The 23,799-nt window shown below is 49.5% G+C and overlaps 1 protein-coding gene and 1 long non-coding RNA gene across 2 annotated transcripts in view; one reads left to right on the top strand and one right to left on the bottom strand.

Moving 5' to 3' along the window:
• The window catches only part of LOC138841305 (mastermind-like protein 2), a 227,042-nt gene that overhangs the window by 68,280 nt on the left and 134,963 nt on the right, over positions 1–23,799 (bottom strand). The window lies entirely within an intron of this gene.
• On the top strand, positions 10,155–18,620 carry LOC138841299 (uncharacterized). The gene is made up of 3 exons (XR_011376377.1): positions 10,155–10,507; positions 13,281–13,434; positions 18,453–18,620. It is a non-coding gene; the product is annotated as an uncharacterized lncRNA (long non-coding RNA).

Genomic DNA, 23,799 nt, shown 5'->3' with positions numbered 1-23,799 from the left:
AGGAGGGAGGGAGAGAGAGAGGGAGAGGGAAGAGCAGGGTTCTAAAACTTTTGAATACCTGATTCCAATATTTTGTGAAATCCATTTTTTCCCCAGTAATTAAGTGTCTGGTGACCTTCTCATACGCAGTATTTTTTTGCTGTTATTGTTCAAGAGACTTTAAGAATAGTCCTATTATTGCAATAAACAAGTCCTAATTAAAACAAAGAAGTCACAAAGCCAGTAATTACATTCTAAGTTTTTATGAGACCACGGCATGTTTTGTCTGGAGTGATTAAAATGGAAAGGCTGGAGTAAGGCTTAGTGTACACATTTATTCTGGTTTATCTCTCGGCATTTCCCAATGTGGCTTTTCTACATCCTTTATGAAAGAAGGACTAATGAATCAAAACGAAAGGCTGTCCTCGCACGGTAGCAGAATTCAATAGGGTTTCCTCTGTCCTCCCAGGTTCTACACAGGATACCCAGGGAGGCTCGGGGTACATCCCACCCCTTCTGCCCCAAAGCACCAGGGCAGTCTGCACATGAGGTGTCCATGTGGACAGCCCAGCACTGCAACACACTAGCTGGTTTCTACCCAGTCACCCGGAGGCAGAGGCAGCGGCGGCCTGTCCAGAGGTGCCCGGATGTCTGGCTCCTGAACACCATCACAGAGGAATGTGAGGAGAGCTCGAAGGCAGTTTGGCAAAGCACCTGAGTGCCAAGCGGCCCCTTTGATGATCTTGGTGCTGCGGCCATTGTGTTTTTGAAACTTCTGAAGAAGTATTTTCCTTATAGCACCTGTCTCCAGGGCCAGTGCCGATCGTCGCTGTGTGTGTTCTCTGCCCCGCTGTAGCTATGAACCGCACAGGCCATGGCTCAGGGAGCCCGGCTCTCTCCCGCCGGCTCATTCCCCATGAGGGGAACCTGCCAAGCTAGCTCTGTGAAACACGAAGAGGCTCACACCACAAACAGCCCCGCAGGCTGTACTCCAGGTGCTTAGGCCTTTTATACCAGAAAGTGAGAACTTGTAAGAGCAGATAGGAAAGTCCCCTCTGCTTTCCAGGACGTCTGCGCGCAGACTCTTCAACTTGGTGTTCAAGTCCCACTCTTTGTCATACATTTATAGGAAATGTTTTTTGATTATTCAAATGCCACTAACTAGGAGACAACAAAGCTCTCCTAGGTCAGCAGTTCGCTGCTCTGTGAGGTGATGTCCTGCAGCCACGCCTGCCCTCCCTTCCACCTAACCTGCTCAGCCCAGCAATCACACCTCCGTCTGCCCGACTCTAACTCTTCCTGTGCGGCCATATTCTTTGAGGAGGGAAAACCCCCACCTATATTGGAGATGAAAACTTGTAACACACCCAAACTGTGAATCAACGGTAATCCTCCCTGTCAAAGCAGTCCTCCTTACCCACTGAGAACAGCTGCTTTCCAGAACACGCGCTGTCCTCAAAACCAATCTTGAAACCAGAATGTTATAGAGTTCTTTTCTGTAAATGTGATGATGAATATTGATTCATCATCACCATCATCATCAGAGGGGGAGGGGGGAGAGAAAGAGAGGGAGAGGGAGGGGGAGGAAAGGAGGGAGGGGTCACAAAGCGCCTTGGGTCCCCTGTGGGAATAGACTGCCCGCCGCCATAAACAGACATGAGATAGTGGGGTAAATAAGAACGTTATGCTGCTTGATGATGAGTGCTAAGCACACAGTCGTAATCAACGCAGGAATCTCCTCAGCTTCAGAAGTATTGCTGCTGTTGGATCCATTTGCCTTTTGGACACAGGATGGGAGAGTTAAGCTAAGGAAAAACCCAACTTCAACCTTGTAGAGTGCTTTAATCTGAGAGCTCAGTTCAGCAGGACCAGTGCCATGAGGAGTTTGGCCCCCAACCCCAGAATTCATTTCTTCACTGAACCTGCCTTATGCCCGCCAGTTGAGTGTGGAGGCAACCACCCTTCCTGACCCATGGCCTCTGCACCCGTCATACCCTACTGGGGCCTCGGAGCCTCTGGCTTTTCCGTGGCTATCAGGGTCCAGTCCTCAGCACATGTGCCTGGCCACAGCTCTACCTCGGCACTGCACCACGGCCTCGTTCCGAGAGTTTCACTGTTATTACAGCCTGGCAGTCCCCCAACAAAAGTTAGGCAGATCATTTTGTGTCTCCAGTACAGGACAGTGCCACTGCAGACTGGATTTGACCCTATAAGCCTGCTTCCTCCGCGGTCACTGAGGAAGAAATCAGGAACCAGAAACCTCACGAAGTCCGTGATTGCTCACACAGGGAAAGGAATCAGGGCCGGATCCAGATTGCTGGATCAGTGACTGGATAGTGACGGAGCCATGGAAAAGAGAAGGACCCTGCTCCACGGTCGGGGAGGCGGCAGGGGGAGCGGGGACTCACGTGTGGGTACGTGATGCGAGATGTTTGGGGGCCTCTGAGTGCAGACCACCCCTGGCTAGCCAGATACCCAGCGTGAGGAATCAGCAGAGGGTTCTGGGCTACTTATAGAGTGGGCAGAGACACACGGAGACATGGGCTGAAGTATGACTGTGGTTGTGAGTCCCACAAAGAGCGAAGGGAGACAAGGGGCAGGATGGGGCAGGTGGGGAGCATCGAGAGTCAGGACTGGGAGGGAGGAGGTTTGGGCAGCGGGAGATCCAGAGGAAGAAGGGTGGGCAGGAGGGAGCTGACTCCTCGTCCCTCCAGGCAGAGCCACGTCTAGGTGTGAGGTCAAGCTGGCGGGTGTGAAGGCAAGAAGAGAGGCCAACCACAGGAAAGCAAGGTGGCATCCTGTTCTTCCCCACAGTGCCAGCTGGCCAGCTCGACTGAGGAGAGGAGGAGGGGAGGGCAGCGGCCCCAGAAGCTGCAGGGCAGAAGGCTGCTTCAGCAGTTTGGTTTTGTTGTTGTTGTTATTGTTTGTTTTTTGCTGGTCCTGGGGCTTTAACTCAGGGCCCGGACTCTGTCCCTGAGCCTCTTCATAGTCAAGGCTAGTGCTCTACCACTTGAGCCACAGCGCCCCTTCTGGCTTTATCTGAGTAGCTGGTGTATTGGAGATAAGAGTCTCCTTGTGTTTCCTGCCTGGCTGCCTTTGAGCTGCGGTGCTCAGATCTCAGCCTGCTGAGTAGCTGGGATTGTAGGCGTGAAGTACCAGCTCCCAGCGTCCAGCGGTCTTTACTGTCCTGTGTGGCACGGACAACATCCACTTCCACGTTTTCCTCCTCTTCTCTCTCTATCCCTTTGAGGGATACAGAGAGGCTCCAATTCCTGATTCAAATACCAAGTGGAAGGTGTCGTGTCCGCCTCTCCCTTCCTCCTATAAACAAGGGAAAGGAACATCAGCACCTAGAAAGGGCACTGGAGACAGGACACTGAGAAATGCTGGGGGATTGCACTCAGGTAGGCTTTTGTTGGGTTTCATGTCCAAATGAACATGGGGATATGGGAAAGTCCTGTGCAGGGAACTTTAAAGAGAGATCATCAGCATGGGTAGCTTCTGTGGAAATTTCCGGAAGTATACAGAGGATCAGAAACCTATGGATACAAGAAGCCTATTTAAAATAGCACCTCACTTGATCTTGACAACTGAAGGTATTTCAAAGTGTTCAGACCGGATGTAATCGCTTGTTCAGCTACGGTCACCTGTGGAAATGGCTTCCAACCAATCAGCTTCAAGCTCCGAACAGGAAAGAACTAATGAATTTTATCTTTTGGCTGCCTGTATCATTTTCTCCATCAAAGAAACGACGTCAGAGTCAGGGAGAAGGGGTGTGGGGGCTGAGGGGAGAAGAATCCGCCACCCCGAGGCCATCTCTGTGCTGCCTGCATTCACCTCGCCAGCAGATCTTTCTTTCTTACTGTTTGTGTTTAAAATTTCTCAGTATCATTTAGTAACATACATTTTTTTCCTCCCTGTTGCCTAGTGTCACAGGTGCCTTTTTCTTCCTCTTTATTACTTTTGGCAGTAAAAAGAAAAGTTTTTTTTTCTCCTATTGACCTTTACCTGTTCCTAGCAAATCCATCACTTTATGACAGGCGTCGATGAGTCCATACAGAGCTGCGATTTGTCTCTGCACACAGCTGGGTGCGGGAGTGCTTGTATGCCCAAGCCAGCGAGCATTTTCCTCCCCCATGGTTTGACCTCTTTAACTCCACTGAGGTCCTTCAAATCGCAGTTGGGAATCCACTGGATTTCCCTGCTGTGAGAACTGAAAGAGCTGACATCAAGTTGCTAAAAACAGGCCCTGAAAAGGAAACGGCACTTCGACTAGAGGAGCACATAAAAAGACAAGAAAGCGAGTGTCTTAGTAAGATGCCGCAGACCCATAACCTCTCCAGAGACACGTGTTGGGCCTCTCCTCCATAATTAAAAACAGAAAGCCCTTGGAGAAGAACAGGAGCGATTGATTCTCACACTAACACATCCTGGAAATTCAGAGCCCTCAGCTTGGGACGTCCAATCCAAAGTGGAAGAAATAGTCGACACAAATCTTCCCATGAGGCCGAGGGGCCTCCGTCTCCAGCCACCTGCCACTCTGAGGAAAACCATCTGATTCCTAGTGAGTTCTTACTGCCCACCTGCCAAGAGCTGTCTTACTCTAGTACTTGTGAATGCTTGTTGTGAGGCAGATTCCCGTGCTGCACGGAGGGAAGGCCAGAGGGAAGCAGTCTACCCCCTGGAAAGCCGAACACAGCAGTGACGGCCGGGATTTCGGAAGGTGGAGATGGAAGCGTTCTCAGAAGCTGCTGTAGTGCAGGGCACAGGCACTCAACAGGGCCAAAGCCATGACAGCAATGGCACAGGGAGGCCCGGGACAGCCTGGACAGCCCGGACAAGGAGCTACACCCGGGGAACGGGCTCAGGCTTCCCAGGAGAGAGTGGCAGCCGTGGTTTCTGCTCAGTGGGTGTCGCCTGAGGGCAGGAGGAAGTGGCATGCACAGGGAGGGCGGGGGGCCTGCTGTTCCTGCTGTTCTCTGGTGGCAGCGTGGGGGTGGGTTCCCCACAGCCAGGGCCCAGCCACTGCTGTCCTGGGGCCAGACTAAGAGCCTGAGCGGTCAGGCACGTGCCTCCGTTTACCTCAGGTATCACCCACAGCACGCATCCTGAGACCACCGTGGTTTCTGGGACCTAGGGAGCAGGTGGGATGGCTAGCCATCACAGCACTGAGGAGACTGCCCCCAAGTCTGTCCTGTCCCTTAGCCCGGCTGCCCGGGCAGCTGGCAGCTTCTGGCCTTCCACTCCGTCTACCCCTCTTCACTGGCCAGTGCTCCTCGTGGAATACGAGTCTCAGCAATACACTCATCGTTCCTGTGGTAGACAAGTGCCTCTGCTCTCATGGTGAGTATTATCCGAGAGAGAAGGAAAAGGAGAAGCAAGAGGGAAAGTGTGAAAGCCACCCGGCCAGCTGCTGAGCACAGCCGCTGCAATTCCTCTCTGCGGGTTTGTCCTCGGCACGGCACGGCACCCACTGTGTATTTGAGTCATGGAAAATCAGAGAGCAATAGGCAAAAATAGGTTTGGCCTCATCTTGTGTGAAGTCAGAATTCAACTTGCATTTTGCAGTGCAAAAACAAGCACTTTTTTTTTCCCTAGAAGATAAATGGGAAGGAGGAAGAGAATAGAACACAATAGAAAAGTCTTTAAAAAGAAAAGCACTTTGTGCTTTCTTTTCAATGACATTTAATCATGGTGTTCCAAAGGAAATGTACTGTGCCAAAGTTTACATGAGAATTTCGCTGTCCCACATTGTTTTATTTCAGACCATTAGCTTCTCTGGGTCTACAGTTTCAAGTTCTTTCCTTGCATCTCCAGACATATTAACTCATTTTACCAGGAGAGCCTCATTGTGTCCAGTGGAGATTCTGAGCCCGACAATGTTCCCCACGGCAGGTTTGCTGCCAAGCTCTTGTACAACTTTAGACAGAGCCACTCAGGCTCACCAAACGGCTTTCCCTCCGCTCCTAATTCTTCCTCACCCTGTCGTTTGCACAAAGGTGACACTGTCTCTGTGGTTTGCATTTGAGCTGCATGCTGAGGACTGGGGGGTAAGTTCGGTTACAGGAACCCGAGGACTCGCAGGCTGGGCTTAGCACAGCCGCCCCATCAGCCGAGGGGTGGTGGAGCCTTAGACACTGGTGAGCTCCACGGAGCCCAGGACTGGAGGCAGCTTCATTCATCCAGGAGAGAGAGCATTACAAACACCTAGAGAATGCAAGAATGCAAGGGAGTTGCACCTTCTGGGGAAAACCCAGACCGTTCCTCAGACTTTGCCACGGGGCAAGAGATAATCCAAACTGAGTCCTGTAGCCATTTCCCGAGAGGACGCCACATGGGCCGCACCGGAGCCACCATTTGACCCTCATGTGCTCAGCTCTCATGCCTTCTCACTCCCTCCATTTTCAGTCCAACTCACGCCAACCAACCCGTCTGTTCCTATTATTCTGCCTGGAACACTTGCCTCCCCAGACCCCGCCCCATTTCTACGGCTGCATGGCTGTGGAAGCCTGAAATATTACTGACAATAACCACGTAGAATCTGAAATTTCACCAAACAGCAGGCTCTACCATGACAGGGAGCCGTGAGCACCCCACCAGGAGAACCCTTGTCTTTGCCGAGCTCCCCCGGGTGACGGCAGCCCTGAGGGTGTCCTCCTCAGGGGAGGGCTCGAGCCACTCGGCAAGGCATGAGGACACCGGGGCTGTTGACTGTGCTCTGCAACAGGTGGAGAAGGGAACGGGAGAGGGGAGAGGCCAGCGGAGGGCACTGAGGAAAGAACTCAGGAAAACAGCCAGGTAAGAGGAGGGCATTACAAAGGAAAGTGAATATGAAGCGAACAAGGAGGAATGTTTTTCTAATATGAAAGTCACAAAGGCATGGGCATAAGGCTAGTCTTGCGAATTCCATCACTGGGTTACTGCTGCAGCCCAAGGCTGCCTTGGACAGAACTCACCCAGGGCTGGTCATGCTACGGCGACATTCAGCCTGGAGGATGGCACCAAGACAAAGTGCACGGAGAAGCAATCAGAAACACCACCCCGTCCGTGCCCTCAGAGAGAAAGCCAAGGACATTCAGTAGTTAGAAACACGTTTTGCAGTCAAGGAACAACAGAACTTATAATGAGGCCCGAAAAAGAACAAAGAAATAATTTGGTCCCGGACAATGCCTTTTACCAGGTGACTCCAATTCATTTAAAAGAAATCTCTATTCTCTTATTTAATAGATCAAAGCCTTCCACAACCACCTGTATTATAGCAAGAAATGATTTTGATGGCTAAGAACTGTCATTTGACGTAATAAAACCGACACTTGTTAAACCTACAATTATAAGGCACTGGGCCCATGACGCAGCAGATGCAAAACGAAGTCGTACGTATACAAGACTCTCTAGTAGGGAAGGCAAGCAAGCACATACAACCATGAACCACGGCGGGCTACGACCCAGCCACCATGCTTCTGGAGGGAAGATACTTGAAATGCCCAGACTCCAGCACCCTGGCAGTATCTAGGAGTGATTTCTTAACAAAGATTTGTTGAACAAAGACAGAAAACACTATGAAAGGTAGATCTGTAACAAACACATAGCAATCTTCTGAATCTTGAAGTGTGGGGGAACAGAATGTGTCAAGAAACAAGTCAGGAAAGCAGCCCACCTCCCCCTGCTCTGCTGTGGACAACCCCGCTTGGCTCTTGCTTGGACTCACCCCGTCCCTGAGCACAGAACCTTGCTTGTTTCCATCACCTCAGTTACAACTTACAATGATGTCATGTGGGAGAGCGTAAAACACGTTCCATGAGCAGACAGGCTCTGCCGTGTGCGCTGCGGCATCCCCCGCACCACACACAGCCCCAGGCAGACCCTATGTGCTCAGAACTTATGTGCCCAGAGTTGCTGCGGGGTCAACAGGATGGTGCGACAGGATGGAGACCGCGGCCCAGCGCCCTCTGCAGACCCGAGGGTCAGGGGTCGTCTGCACACACTCATGGCACTGAGGGTGCTCAGAAACCCGCACATCTCTAGATCATACCTGCCTGGGGGACACTTGCCTCCTCTGTTTACACGCCTCTTTTATAAGCCTCCCTTCCGGCCCCTTAAGCACTTTGATTCTACCCTGTATCTAATTGCTTTTGGATAATTATTATATCATTAACTGTTTGTAATGAGTAATAAAAATAAATCACGTTTGTGGAGAGCTGTGGAGCAAGGTGCCAGGGTGAGCAATTTCCATCTTCTTTCTCTTCTTTGTCCTCATTCCTCCCTCCTCCAGTCTTCTGAATTAGAATTTCAGCCTAGCAGGGACCAGGAACTCGAATAGTAAAGGGTCTCTGGCGACCATGATCAGCGGGGTTTGCAAACCACTGGTCTGGAGGATCTGGGTCCTTGGAGACGCAGGAGAAACAGGAGAAGGAAGCAAAGCTAATTACAAAGAGCTCGCGTTTACTTAGTTCCTGCCTCCAAATTGCTCAAAAGCTAGTGTCTTGCTCTCCTTAGTAATTCTAGGGCAAGTGCTGTGAGCTTGAATCTATGAGATTGGAAAGTGGTGCAGGCAGCCTTCTGGGAGGAAGCCAGTTTCCTGTGGAATGAAGAACTACAGGTGTGAGGGCAGCAGAGTCAGGGGGCTGAGCTCAGGTGCTGATCACCTCCCAGGACAATGTGTGTGTGGAGAGAGAGGACAGGTGGTCGGTCCCCGCAGCGGGGCTCCCAGGGCCACAGGGCAGCCAAGAGGACTCCAAGTGTAGGGGAGCCCAGGACCCCAGCCTGGAACGGAGCTCACCAGACCTTCCTGGACGTCGGGTGTATTCATTACAGTGTTTCCGTTGGTATACAGGAATCAGTTGATACTGGTTCAATAACGGGTTGACTAGCTGGTGCAAGGGAGGCCTTCATGGCCCTTCCTGTTAGCAGGAAGGAAAGAAGTAGATTTGTCCAGCGTGTATTGGTAGCTAGGGGCCAAAAGGCACTTAATAGGCAGGTAGGTTGGTACCCTGTGCCAAAATCACCAAAGAAGCATATATTATGTCTTTTGCCTCTAGATTTCAGCCTCCCGCTGTCTCTCCTGGGTCCCAGGAATCCCCGGCACTTCCGTGTAACTGTGAAGGGTCTCTGGTGCCTGGCAGTCTCACTGCAGTGAGACACTCTTGGAAAAACAAACAGAAGGGACTGAAAAGGAAAGACAGGAAAGCCAGGCACTGAGGTGTCCAGCCCCCGTTTCTGTGTGCGGTGACCCCATGCACGTGAGGGGCTGGCCTGGGAGACCGTGCGGCTGATCTCATCTCCCCAGAAATAGGACCAGCCGTGCCTGAGCCTCTTGAGTGGCAGGCAACTCTCCAACCTGAGCCATGACTCCCAGTGAAGAGGAGGAAACTCTGTGTATTTCTTCTAGGATCTGCTCAAAGTTTCCTGCTCACGGCTGGATTTGCAGAAAGCCTGAAAGTCTGCCAAGACCCTGCTGTATGCAGGTCTGTGGGCGCAGCCACAAAGGGAGGGGCGGCCGAGTCATAGACCAGCTCTGGCCAGATTCCTTGTGGTCATTCAGGCAGAAGAACTTCGTTCTGTACAGAGTGACCCCGGGGCTATGAAGTCCTTGGGCTGAGAAGTGTGGAGACCACCTGTCTCAAGTCCAGCCTCTTAGACCATTAGAGGAGGAGGAGGCAGAGGTGACATCTCCTATCAGTGTCCCTGCAGCCAGAGGACGTCTCTGCCCCGCGCAGGCCAGCATCCACTTCTCAGAGGGCGGTGTGGCTGTGTGCGTTCTCTCCTGGGCCGGGCTGCAGGGGGAGGGGAGAGGCCTTGCACACCCTCACTCCATCCACGTGTGCAGGTACTCGCCGCCTGCTCTCTCTGGCACGGGCAGCGTGTTGTTCATGACCCCTGCAGCCCTGGCATGTGGCTAACGGCTAAGCGAAAGGCATGGAGTCAGGCCCCTCCAGCTAGAACACCATCTCACCAGGCTGTGTTCCCCAGACGGGCTTCTTCTCTACCAGGTGAGCTCAGCCACGAGCTGAGGCTGCAGAGGTAAGCGCGGGGAAAGCATGCTTCCTGGGACAGCCACGTGTGGGGAAACAAAGGGTTTGTGTTCCAGTTCTAACTCCCTAGGGCGGAGTTGGATTGAGGGGAAAAGCTCCTGGTGGTCCTGCCTCACAGAGATTTCTAACCCATGCAGAGCACTTCAGGGAGGATCCTCCATGGGAACCTGGGAAAAAGGCTTCCCGTACACCGGAGCCCTGTGCTCACGCGCTGACTCACAAGCTGTCGCCACGCCACCAGCTCCACACTGGGCAAGGGCTCCGGGAACACGCGGGCCAGAGAAAGCTAGAGAAAGCTGCCGCTAGGCTTCTGGAGTCAAGTGGGAAGGATAAACTTTATAGAAACGAAGATGTGACATTTTGTGAGAGAAAATCACAGCAGCTAATGGAACAATAGAGAAAACAAGTCAGCCCTCAGTATCACAGGCTCCACATCTGCAAACTCAGACAGCCCAGGTAGAAACCATCTGAACGAGAAATGCATCCGTACTGAACAGGTACAGACTTTCCTTGTCATTACTCCATAAGGACTCTATAACAATGTTGGCAGCATTTACACCGCATTAAGAATTAAAAATAATCTAGAGATAAATTAAAATATATGGGAGAACTGGGTGCTGGTGGCTCACGCCTGTCATCCCAGCTTCTCAGGAGGCTGAGGCCTGAGGATCACAGTTCAGAGCCAGACCAGGCAGGAGCATCCATGAGACTCTTATCTCCCATTAATCACCAAAAAGCTAGAAGGAAAACTGTGGCACAGTGGTAGAGCACTAGCCTTGCACACAAAAGCCCAGGGACAGCAGCCCCAGGCCCAGATTTCAAGCCCCAGAATGAGCAAGAAAAATGTGGCTCTTGTACCACGTGTGAGGTGAGCAGAGAGCAGGCCAGGCCTTGAAGGCCACGTGGGCACGGCAGGTGGTGGGTGGCACCTGGCGCACAGGGACGGCGCTTGTCTGCAAAGGCAAGGGTGTGGGGAACACATGGCGGTGGAGGGGAGGTGGGCGGCGGGGCGGGGAGGTGGGCAGCAGGGCGGGGAGGTGGGCAGCAGGGCAGGGTGGTCCCCTCGAAGCAGACGCCTCACCATTAGACCCACTGTTCCTTCACCCTCAGGAAAGGTTCAGCCTGAAGTGAGGACAAGGGTCAGGCGGCCTGAGCGGCGCCAAGCTCCCCCTCTGCTGTTTGAATGGAAAGGAGCGTACGGTGAGGGCTCACGAGGAAAGCATGCTCTCACCCCACGGAGCCATCTCCAGGACCTAACAGAGCCGCCGGGCTCTGCTGCCGCCGGGCTTCCTACCAGAGGACTGCCAGGCAGAGCCATTTCCCCTTGGGGCTTGCAGGACACGGTCGTCACCGAGAAGGGAGCTGCCAACGCAGCAATCTCTGCTGAAGTCTCCCACCAAGGCCAACTAGACATCTTCAGTCAGGGCCAAGTCATTTGCTGCCTATTGGGAGCTGAGGAAATTAGCCAATGAGTAAATTTGAAAATAAGGTTAATAGGGGATACATTTTGTATTTGAATATACCTAGGTGACCAGCCGTCTCTACGGCGCTTCTGCGGTGTAACTAGACATCTGGAGGGAAGTTTAGAATAAAAGCACATCTGGATCTTGGCACAGCTGCGGGCTTCGAATCCGGCTCCCATGCACGGCTTCTGTACAAGGCCATGAAAATGAGCGGGACCTCTGTTCCACCTCAGCCTCCTTTCCTGGAAGCTGCTCCTCTGGAGGCCCGTGCAGGGCGGTGGAGGCAGTGTTTACAGCCACACGGGAAGGGGAAAAGACTTCATTCCAGAAAGCTCTCCCCACAGGGGGAGCTCTGCTCAGCAGGCCTGGCCTGAGATGCCACCGATCATGCCCTCAGTCACACCTCTCCCAGCACAAGCGGCACAGCTTGGTGTGGGTGAGCTGTGAGGAGGGCAAAGGGGGTTGGGAGCATGGCTCAAGCGGTAGTGTGCTTTCCTAGTAACCGCAGTTCACAACTATAGCATCACAAAGAGGAAAATCTATTTCTACTCTGTGGTCCCACTGGAAGAAATGTTAGAGAAAAAAATTGAAATATGGCTGTGTGATTTGATAACATACAGTGAATTCCTTCTATATACGATCAGCTGAGAGATATAGGAACAAATAAAATATAAAAATATATTAGATATCAATATAAATAAAACAAAACTGGGCTTCCTTGCACAAAGATATTTTTGATAACTTTCATTCAATGCACCCAACACATTTCATAGTTAATGATTAACCTCTGTGAAACTGATACTGCTTTCAGAATTCTGAAAGAATGAGAACAGAATTTACTAGATGGTTAATAAAATGCTTCCTATTAAAGGAAAACATTTTTTATTTCAGTACTGAGCATTTGGAAAAATTACAGGAGATCCATGACAATACTACGTGGTTCTATTAATGTGAAATTAATATGCTCCTCTCTTAGTTGATTAGACTCTGTGTTCGAGTTCAGTTTCATTGAATCTGGAGAAGGTAGATAAATAGGTATGAATGCAACGTCACATTTCGTATCATGTGTGTCCCCATTATTATTGTCTTATGTACAGGCTGCTTTCACAGGCTGCTTTTCCCAGACCCTTGCAGTGCCCCGCCCCCACCCCATTCGCCCCCTCCGTCCCCCCCCCTCCACCAGGCCACTGGGCCCCAAACCAAAACCTCACAGAGTGTTAAAAAAATGGGAAATGTGCTTTCCTGTGAGAGAACATACCTTGTATGTCTATGTAATAGAAAGCAGAGGCGTAGTTAGCCGACAGCAGCTTATGGGTGCACATGGTGATACCTCTCTTCCTGCTTGTGTAGGGCCTGACAGTTCATCATCATTGAAGTAGATCTCTGTAACTCTTCAAATACTTCTAGCACTCAGGATTGTCTCGGTGGGAAGTGGCAGGATACAGGACTCTATTTTTTCCTTTATACCCCTCATTACAACTAAATTTTAAAATTATCTTTCTCACAAGTTTCAAGTGAGCAAAACCAGCATCTCTTATTTCTCATTGTACCCCAGTGTCTGCTATAATCTTCAACCCTTAAATAAAATGACATGTATTTGTTAAATGTATTAAGGCACAACAGCAAATGTCCCTGATCCTAATGTTCTCTATTACAACATCAATGAGAACTTTAAGATTCTGGAATTATTTACTTGCTTAGAAGATTGTGGCTTTTTATATATTTGAATCCAGCCAAACCCTTGTCCAAACATTATGAGTCAAAGACACTTTGCTTACATCAATTAATGTACACTTCTTTTCACCAGATTCCATTTGACACGTGGAAATGTCCTAACTGGATTCCTTCGGCTTATTTGCCATATTGTGGTAGGATGTGAAGGGCACACTCCTGCTTCTCAACCAGCACTGCCTTTCTTCTCCCAGCTGCGGGGTGCACGGAAGCCGTTAACATGGAAAAACGTAAGTACTACTGACTTCTGTTTGCTCTTTGGCAGCTCAGTCACGTACTAGGGGGTAAGCAGCCACAGTTCCTTCCTGTGGCGCTGGGCACTGGGTCCTGAGCACAGCAGGGGTGGTAACAGTGCATATTTACTGAGGATTTGCCAGGTATCAACTGCTCCACCCCAATTGCTATGTATTATCTCACCAAATCTTCACACCTGGGCCTAGGAGGTAGCCCTTAGGACTATACTTTTACTTAGTGATATGAATTTTATTAATTTTGCTCAGCTACGAGGTGGCAGCATTTTTTTGTAATTTTTAATTATTTAAGCTGTGGTCACAATTTTGGCATTTTGGGGCTAAGAAGAGAAGCTAACTAAAAGATAAAAAGATAAGTAACTAGCAGTTCCTTAAAGGTCAGCTTTTCTTACAATTTTCCTGGAAAGAGGCATGTTCTCTGTCACCTCTAGAGGAATGACAGCACCTGGCTCTGCTCGGATGCTGGCTGACCCCTCAGTCAGAACGCCTGCCATTCAGGGACAGGATTCTCTCCCTGGTGCCCGGGGCTGGGGCTGGGAAGCAGTAGTAAACACACGTGTCTCATAAACTAGGTCTCTCTGACTTCAGTGCTTGGGTGAATAGCATTGTCCTGGCTTCAGCTACAGAGCCTTGGAGAATCTCCTCCCTGTCTCTTGTCACAGTGTCCTGATTTCAGCAGACCTTGTACAGGTCAAGTTTCTTATAGCTTTCTGTTACTTCTTGGGTATTAGGGTGTGTGTGTGTGTGTGTGTGTGTGCGTGTGTGTGTGTGTGTGTGTGTGTGTGTGTGTGTGTGTGTGTGTGTGTGTGTGTGATTTTCACAATAGCAGTAGCAACTATACACCTTAAGGATTACTGTGAAATGAACCAGAGACCACCCCTTCCCAGCCTGGAGCCATGCACACGCTGGGGAATAAGTAGTTTTGATGAAGTGACCTGCCATTGACAGAGCTGTGGTCCTATTAATGCTATTAATCAAGGACCAACATGACACAAAGTAAGTCCTGCATGAGGACCGGGTCATCTTGCTGGCTGGACACCACAGCACAGCCCCCTGCAAAGTCCTGCGTGAGGACCAGGCCATCCCACTGCCTGACACCACAGCACAGCCCCCTGCAAAGTCCTCACCGCCTGACACCACAGCACAGCACAGCCCACTGTAAAGTCCACACTGCCCGGACGCCATGGCACAGCACAGCCCACCGTTCCCTTGCCCAGCACAGGAAGAAGTCTGTCCTCGCGGTTTGCTCTAGGAAGGCCAAAGCTCAGTGTAAGTCCCACTTCTCTCCTCCTCACCACCATGGTTCTTCTCTGTGTTTTCCTCACGGATGGGCCGGTTTGCTCGGCAGATACAGTTACACGTGCACGTCATACGTCCACAGTTACATATGCATGAGCTGAATCCCATTTCGATAACTGACAAGAAATTACACATTGAAAGGTGCTGTTGGTCCTGTAGCTACCACGAATGTCTAGTTAGCATCTCACACTGAAAGGAAAACCCGCCCGGTTACCCTGTCCCCCAGCTCCGTCTTCTCCTCTCCCCCCACCCCCTCCCTCCTTTCCTACAATGTCTGCCTCTTTTCTTAGGACCTTGATTCACAGTTGCATGTTTTACATCTTCAGAATCAGGGAAGCAGGCCTTGGAGAGTTTCAGTTTTAGAGTGAGTGGCACTCTCTTCTGGTGTGGTGTGTATTTATTTGGCTTTCATATGAGGTAGCCACTTGTTTTTCTTTCAACGGATGACACTGTTCGTTTTCTTCTGCAGAACACAGACATTTAAAAAAATGCATGAAAGCTCACTTTCTGCCTCAGTTCCTGTAAATAACTTTATGCTTATTTCCAAGCTGACCTTTCACTGGGAACAAGCTTCGTGCTACTAAAAACTTACGGAGAAGAGAGGTGAATCAATCAGATGAACATTAAAATGACTGTATCTTGCTTTATTTACTACCGGGGACACCACTGCGGTTCATAATTCCTGGGGAACCCTGGGCAGCCCGAGTGAAGTGTCAGCCAACAATCACACCTGACTAGTGCCCTGGTATTTTTTTTTCCACTGCTGTTTTTGTTTTTTAAGAGCCATTAGGGAAACAACAACAGTTCTATCTCAATGTCATCAGCTTTCCCTGAGCACGGGCCTCAGGGTAGCTCTACACAGAAAATTCTATGTGGAAACTGGTTAAAAGAAAATCTTGTAGATGCTTAATATTAGAGATCGAGTATGAAGGAGATTGCTAAATCAAGTTAGCCACATTCACAGGAAACAAATTCAAATTACGTTGCACTTGGCTACTAGAGAAGATGAGAAGGGTTTAAAAATAGACTCAAGTCTTTCTGGTCTTTGTTTAAAGTCGTAATTCTCAAGACTGAATTTCTTCTACTGCCTTTAACATGCCTGGATCAGAAGAAGCAAATCTGACCAGTTTAAGAAAATCTTTAGGAAAAACCTAATTTCTTTGTCTTCTCAGCAAAGCCTTTCACTGAGTCTAGGTTTACTTTAGTCCCCATGTTTTGAGAACTGAAGGACACGGTTGCTGGGAGCCAAAAAGAGTTCCCTCGTGTGATCTAAGCTTGGGAATCCTTTGCTTCTTGCTTCTCGTAATGAAGAAGAACAAGTTTTGCATTGTCCACAAACTCATTGCCCATCCACACTCCACTGCAGTACGCAGTGCACCCACTGCATGTGTATCTGCACACTGGGGAGGGGGAGGAGAGAAAACGGTAAGGAATTTAAGGTTACTATCAGTCATCTGGATAAGGAACATTATGAACAAGTTATAAAGTTAGAATACTGATCAAAACTATTAGATGTGTTGTCATTAGTACTCTGTTCCCAAAGCAGTGATTTTAGCATCTTTTTATGTATTAACACCAAAGGACAGTCACTTTCCATGAACAAACCCCTTCCTGCCACATGATTCCCCATCATCAAAGCAGTGTCTTCATAGCCAGCAGGCGTCTGTCATCTTCCTTTGAAGGAAATGGCTGTGGCAGAAGTTACCCAACTGAGTGTCCCAATGAAAACACGGGGGTGGTCTTGTGTGTGACTTGAGGTCCTCTTCCTGCATCAAGCAGGGCACACCTAGAAAAGGGCTGAGTGGAAGCAAATGGAACACCAAAGAAAGAAGGAAGATCCACATTCTGTGCTCGACCGACACCTGAGTCGTTGGGCAACCTCCTCCAGTGAGAATGTTCCGGCGGCTGTCCCTGCGTGGGGAGGCCTCTGCCCCTGCCCCTGAGGTACTGTGGTTGAAGGGAGCTTTTTAAGCCACCTGTGAGAGGGGCGGCAGAGCGGCTGTTCTTCATCTTGTGCTCCATAAGGCTTCCCAGGAAATTTATTTAAAGATCCACTGCAGTGGCTGCCGAGCCTCTAATGGCTGCTAATGGGTTTCCTACCCCCAAGTGCTCTTGGAGAGAGCAGGCGAGGGGGGTTGGGGAGGGCGGTCAGGGCTGACAGCAGGTGAGCTCCCGGGAGCCAGGTGGCAGATAATGTACCCTCAGTGGGAAGTGTTGAGCTGGAAGGACCTCTGGGCCACAGGCCAGGAAGGACCCCAGCACCTTTTCCATTTAGAGACCAGCAACTTGCTAGGACCCCCAGAGCTCCTGAGTCTACTAGGAATCAGTGTACTCTCCTGGTGAGCTCAGTCTCCATCTTGATAGAAATAAGCCCATTCTCAAATCCTGTGCCACAAAAAGATGTGTAAACTCATTTTCCTTAAGTCTCTGAAAAACATGAAAAGCCGTTTTTCATACAGTGGTTTCCAGATTTCTTGAAAATAGTTACCTAATTATTCCGCAAGTCATATTATCCAGGTTATCATCTGATGCTTAGAGTCCTTACAAGGAAAATACGCCAAACCCACATGCTAATAAAACTATTCTCTGTATGTCCATCTGAACGTACCGTGGATCAAACCAGCCCTCCTAATGCACCTGTGTGCAGCAGCCACACAGCTCAGATGTCTGCTTAGAGACAGCACGTCCAACAAGGATTCACCCAGCACCAATACAACAGCTCCTTCCTCTCCATTTGCCAAGGAAAGAAAGTCATCGCCAGCCATGTTGATTTCTTTGTCAGAAATTACACAGAATGCAATCTTCAGAGGAAGGGGCTTCTCCAGGGACCTTTCCAGATTTTAAATTTACAACCGTGTGTCGCCTTTCAGACAGGCAGTGGAAAAGCTTCGCTTTCTCAGGGTGATGCCAGAAATGATGGCGAAGCCCCAAACGGTACCAGGTACCTAAGCAAAAGCCAAGGGCCTTTGAGACATCCATCTCTGCGGCCTACGCCCACCCTGACCAGCCCATCCACTCTGTGACACAGAAAAGGCCTGGGTGTGTGGGCAGCGATGACTGCGTGACTGTAATTCAACACAGAAAACCTACTGAATGAAGGAAGCTGTGGACAACCAGGAAAACGAATTGAGACCTTCGGCACAGAAGGTTCCCGGAGCTGAATGGCTGCCCCAGGTCTCTGCGTGGGGACTGCTGCCACCTCGGTGGATGATTCTCCCCTCTTGATGTCCTCTCTGTTGGCTCAAGTGCCCAGGCGTGGACACACCACCCACCGGGTGTCCACCAGACCTGTGGCAAGCACACAAGCCAGGAGCCAGCGGAGAAAATTGAGATTCTACCCTGTTCAAGTTAGTTTTCACACTTTTGTCTTGGCCTGATATTTTTTTTACCATACTGTTAACAAATTACAATTTTTTCCTGGGTAATTATTCAATCCTCCAAAGTTTAAAATCAGTCCAAGTACAGAGGAATAAAGAATTCTAGGAAAACACAATTATTGTCTCTGCTAAGGCACTTGAATTTGGGCTAAAACAGCACTCCTGGGATGAGCCCAGGACAGAAGACAGAATGGCTGTTTGTCAGGTACTCGGGCATAATGCGAGGGTGTATGCGTTTTTATGTGAGAATCATTGTACAGTGGGATAATTAGGGGATTCCTGAATTGTGTGAGAGTGATCTTGACTCCTTTTTTGTTTCAGGCCAGTGAAATACACACCCACCATTGGCCGATGTCTCAGTTTCCGTTCAGCGATGTGGAGACCTGAGCCCTCCGAACCCTCAGGTCCGAGGAGCTCTTGAAGGTAGAATCCACGCAGCACTGCACCAGTGGCCGGCATTACCCAGGCCAACAGTTTATTTCATCACAGTCTCACTCTTTGAAGTCCTCTCATAATAAGGGAGGCATCACAACGTCAAGGAATTAAATTATTCCTCTCGGTTATGGCGTGGAGCAGGTTATGTTGTTCCTCTTGATCATCTCTGTGTCAGGTTTTATAAAGATAATTTTTCCTCTGACGGTCACAGTAGCCTCAAAAATAATAGGTTTCAGAACAAGAAAACAACTCTTTTTTTGTTAATAATAGGGTATTTCTGGTTTGGCTAATGAAAACCAGAAGCTGATGATCTAATGCAATCAAATACTAGTTTTTGTGTGAAAAAAGAGGAATTGTAAAATAACATAGGATCTTGTCTAAATAAGACATAAGTGATGCCAGCTAAATGGGAAAAAATAGCAATAACCTTTTAAAACATTAATTTAGACTTTTATTAGAATACAAAAGATCTCTAGTGTCTGAAAGCAGGCATTGTCTCTTTTTTATTTCAAGAGAACTGTGGATTGAATACAACACAGCAGGGTGTGTGTTTTCTAAAGTTGGGTCATTATCGGAGTGTTCACTGCCTTTTGCCAATAATCCTTTATTTGGCAAAGTTTAAAACTGCTCACAAATGGGCTTCTCCCTGGAGCAGCATACTGTGGTGCAGGAGAATATGCCTAATTACAAAAGCCTTCTGGGTGTGGGGGTCTGAGGCTGTGAGAAGATTCAGATCACAGTCCTCACGGGGAACACCAGAAAGCCTTTGAGCCCTGGTCATCTCGCTCCTACTCCCATTATTCTGGATTTTACATGGCAGGTACTGTGAGATTATTCACAATGATGTCTAGTTTTATTCCAAACTTCAGGGAGTTCCCATTTCCTTACATTTCTACGGAAAAATTTCAGAGGCAGCATTTGCTGCTGCACACTTTAATCCCTGCTTCCCGACTCCCCAGGAGGACTGAGGGACCCACTGCAGCCAGACAGCTCAGCCCTGCTTCAACCAGACAGTGGCGCCATGAACCGCTCAACGTCTGTGAATGGAGACCAAGAACGCCCCTATCTCTGCAGAAATCTCTGTGGAGACCTCCCCCTCCTCATTTAAAAGCTGAAATATTGATGGTGATAGGCCAGGAAACATCATGTTGCTTGTGCTATTTCAAGGGAAAGTGTGGGAGGCCCATGAGAAGCCTTATACCAGCCTGCGTAGTGGAAGGAAGGAAGGAAGGAAGGAAGGAAGGAAGGAAGGAAGGAAGGAAGGAAGGAAGCAAGGAAGCAAGGAAGCAAGGAGGGAAAGAAGGAAGGAGGGAAGGAAGGAGGGAAGGAAGGAGGGAGGGAGGGAAGGGAGGAAGGCAGGAGGGAAGGAAGGAAGCAAGAAGGGAAGGGAGGAAGGCAGGAGGGAAGGAAGGAAGCAAGGAAGGAAGGAAGGAAGCAAGCAAGCAAGGAAGGAAGGAAGGAAGGAGGGAGGGAGGGAAGGAAGGAGGGAAGGAAGAAAGGAAGGAAGGAAGGAAGGAAGGAAGGAAGGAAGGAAGGAAGGAAGGAAGGAAGGAAGGAAGGAAGGCAGGCAGGCAGGCAGGCAGGCAGGCAGGAGGGAAGGAAGGCAGGCAGGCAGGCAGGCAGGCAGGCAGGCTTGTCTGGAAGACATATGAGTTCTATCCTTCCATTCATAAGCTGCACAACCCATCCCTCATTGCTTAAAGCCCTCTAACACCCAAGCTCTGTAAAAGGAACTGTCCAGATAAAATCATGACATGTGAGGGCCTTTAAAAGCTGTACACATACACATAAACGGGAAGGATTAAGTATAAGCACAGTTTACCACCTACAGACGTGGTATCGGGCAGTACAATCACACACAAAACAATGACTTTCCATTTACTTAAATCCAAAGTGACGTAAAATTTACATATTTGAATCACTGTTAGGGTGCTATTCTGCATAGGAGACCTTCAGGATATGAGGCTTAAATGGTTGGTATCAGTAGTTTAACTATTTGCAGGTAACCGGTTTCTAATAAGGAATTATATCTCCTGGGATCTGGAGGCAGGTTATGGAATCATAGGTTTTGGTGAGAAAAATGATGGAAAGCCACATACCAGGTGTTTGGTCCTCTGTACTGCTTGCTCACACTCGGGCTGGCTGGGAATGGCACACAGGACCTCTGGGAAGAGTGGATGTGGGAGGCAGGCTGGGGCAGACCATGGCCTGCGCGGCAGGAAGTGCCAACTCCAGGCCTGTGGATCTCCTGACAGCCATCTGACTTCTGCTTTGGACTTCACACTTGCTCGGCAGGCATTCTCTCCCTTGAGTCGCATCCCTGTCCTCTGATGAAATGTTTTTCAAATAGAGTCTCACAACCTGGGCTGCGATCCCCCCATTCACGCTTCCCAGGTAACTGGGATGACATGTATATACCACTGCAGGCAGCTGGTGGTTCAGATGGGGTTTCATGAACGTTTCCCCCAGGCTGGCTTAGAACTCCTTTCCTCTCAATCTCCAAGGAGCCAAGAATACAGGTATGAGCCACTGCATCTGCACTGACTGGATCTTTTCGCTCCTCAGTGTCTTCAGCTGATGAGTGGACACCATCATCTCTAGGGTAATTTTGTATGAAGTACTTTGAGCACTTTCCACCAGGCAGAAACTCTGTGAGCACCAGTGTCATGACCCACAGAGTGTGCAAACATCACCACCACGCAGGGCTCCCCATCCCCCGACTGTCCCGTGTCCACACAGCAGTGCTCTGGTCTCAATTGGCCCTGGTCATGTGGGCCCTGGGCACAGCACAAACTCTGGGATCCACTCCTGGGTGACCTCAGGTTAGGGTTCACCCTTCAATCAAATTTCAATTTCAGGCTGATCACCTAAGATTTAGTAAAGAATTCACTGAAGTAACATGTGATGCTAAACTCACAATGTCTGACTCACTGGCACAAAGTGAAGAAGCAGCTGTAGGAAACAGCACTGTGTGCACCATACAGCAGACTACTTTGTCATCATTTCCTTTCCTATGCCACGGGTAGTGTGCAATAATCTGCCAGGACACCAGATCTCAACATTTAATTTATGTATTTGCAAGGCTTAGGCTCTCACATGACTGTAACACAGAGACTGCAAGTTTACGCCGTAACTCTTCTTTTTTATACTTCCTGCACTTAACATTTTGTTGTCATTAACCTAGAATTCATGGTACCCGTAGGAAATGATTCATGAATGCATTAAAGCTCTCTTAATCAGATACATGAAGAACTGTATTGTTACTTTCTTTTTAAAATAATCACAGGTCTGATTTATTGCTCCGTGAGCTCAAGTAAGGATCTTTTGGATTTATCTTTTCCACCAACAAAGGCTGTGTACTTTAGGTAAGAAGAAAGTTTATTATCTTTTCCACCTAAGTGAAGAAAAGAAAGCCCATTTAGTTAGCATTTCCCTTTTTTCTTTTGTTCCTTTGATTTCTTGCTAAAACTATTCCTATCTCATGGAAGCAAGCTGGTTACAGGAAGAGAAAATGAGCTTAGGGAAGGTACAGTTCTTTGCACCCTGCATGATTTCTAAGCCTGGTACATGCAAGTTCTGAGGGCACTGTTAGGGAGAAAATGGGTATCTGGGTGAATTCCTGTTTTGTGCCTTGAACGGAAGACTGTTTCTGCTGCAGGACACAGAAAAGAAGGGCGGGGTGCCTGCCAGTCAATCACCTGCCACTCTGCTAGATCTACTGTGAGGGGCTTTACACTTAATGCAAATGAGGACTCAAATACTGGGTGTTTGTCGCCGGCACTGCAGATGGAAACAGATCTCTGTCCAACATGAAGCATCTCCTTTAACAAGACACTGGTGCGTTTTTCTCTCCTGCACACACGCGGTGAGGCCACCTCGTCTGTCACGCCCAGACATGCTGAAAGAAGCCTTCTTCTCTTGTTCCCTTCCACTCTGAATACATAATTATGAAAACCAATCATGGCTGGGTCTTTCTTTCTTTCTTCAGTTTTATTGGGTTTTGTCTGCCTGTCTACCGCAAACATAAAGAATTGTTCTGTTCATTCATATCCTGCGATTTTCTTTGGGGAGTTGTCTCAGATAAAACAGTAGGTCTGATTTTGTTGGGAATGTAGCTCTGGAAGTTTCTAAGAGCAACTATGCATATTAATTTGGGGCAGAATGTCTCCCTTTAAGTGAGCTGAATGGCAAAAACACAATAGAAGTCTGTTAGTGCTGCCGCGGGTGAGGGGAAGGGAAGTGTGCACGGGCCGTACTTCCGGAGGCCTGTGGGAACCCGGGAACACTGAGGTGCGTCCCGGCCACGCGGCCTCCCCCCAAGTGTCAGGGGTCAGATTTGAAGCAGGAGAATGCTTCCAGTCTGAAATGCCCTGCAGCTCCAGAATACACCCTGACTACCTTGGCAGGAGGAGGAAGAGGGTAGCAAGGCGGTGTGCACAGCGCCCCCCTGACCCGTCCGTCCTCCGCTCCTCGGTGTGAGGAGAGCGGGGTCGTAGAAGCGAGGACAGACAGACCGAGGTCTCTGCGGCCGTCCTGGGAAGCACGGACAGCACACCTCATTTCCCACCTTATTTTTCCATCTCTCACAAAACATTTGTGAAGCCTCCCTGCTTCAGCAGGCCTCGGAACCATCTGGAAGCTTGCTGGGAATGCAGAGTCCCAGGCCCTACCTCACTGCTGCAGTGATGGACCTAGAGGCCTCCCAAGGACTGGGACACGCTCGGTTTCCACCGTGGTGCTGAGGGAAAACGGCGGAGGCGATAGAAGGCGGGCGGGGAGGTCCTCAAGACTCGGTGTGCTCTGAAGGAGACCACGCGACGCACTCTCTTCCCTTCTCTTTCGAGGTGAGAGGTTTACCCCTGTCCACACTCTTCACCATGATGAGCTACCACAGTCTCGACCCATGGAGCCAAAGGATCACGGACAGGAGCCTCCAAACCTGTGCGTTCAATCACCCCATTCTTTCACAAGCCAGGTATCTCTGATACGTGTTACAGCAACTCCGTGCTGATGAAGAGGAAATGGGCCATCATTGCCAGGTACTTGACAATGTGGGAAGGCCTTTGACACTGGTTTGCAGAAGAATTTAAGCCGACTAAAGCAGTGTAAGCAGAGCCAACAGGTAGTTCTAGCAAGGGCTGAGCTCCAGAACGCTGGCAGAAATGTGATGCCAGAAGTGAGGCTGAGCAGTCTCTGATAGGCAGAGGCTCTACTGGAGCCGGGTGGAGCCCAT

Source organism: Dipodomys merriami, unplaced genomic scaffold (assembly GCF_024711535.1).
Source record: "Dipodomys merriami isolate MVZ:Mamm:240054 unplaced genomic scaffold, mDipMer1.0.p SCAF_314, whole genome shotgun sequence".
NCBI lineage: Eukaryota > Metazoa > Chordata > Mammalia > Rodentia > Heteromyidae > Dipodomys > Dipodomys merriami.
This window is presented reverse-complemented; position numbering and strand designations above follow the sequence as displayed.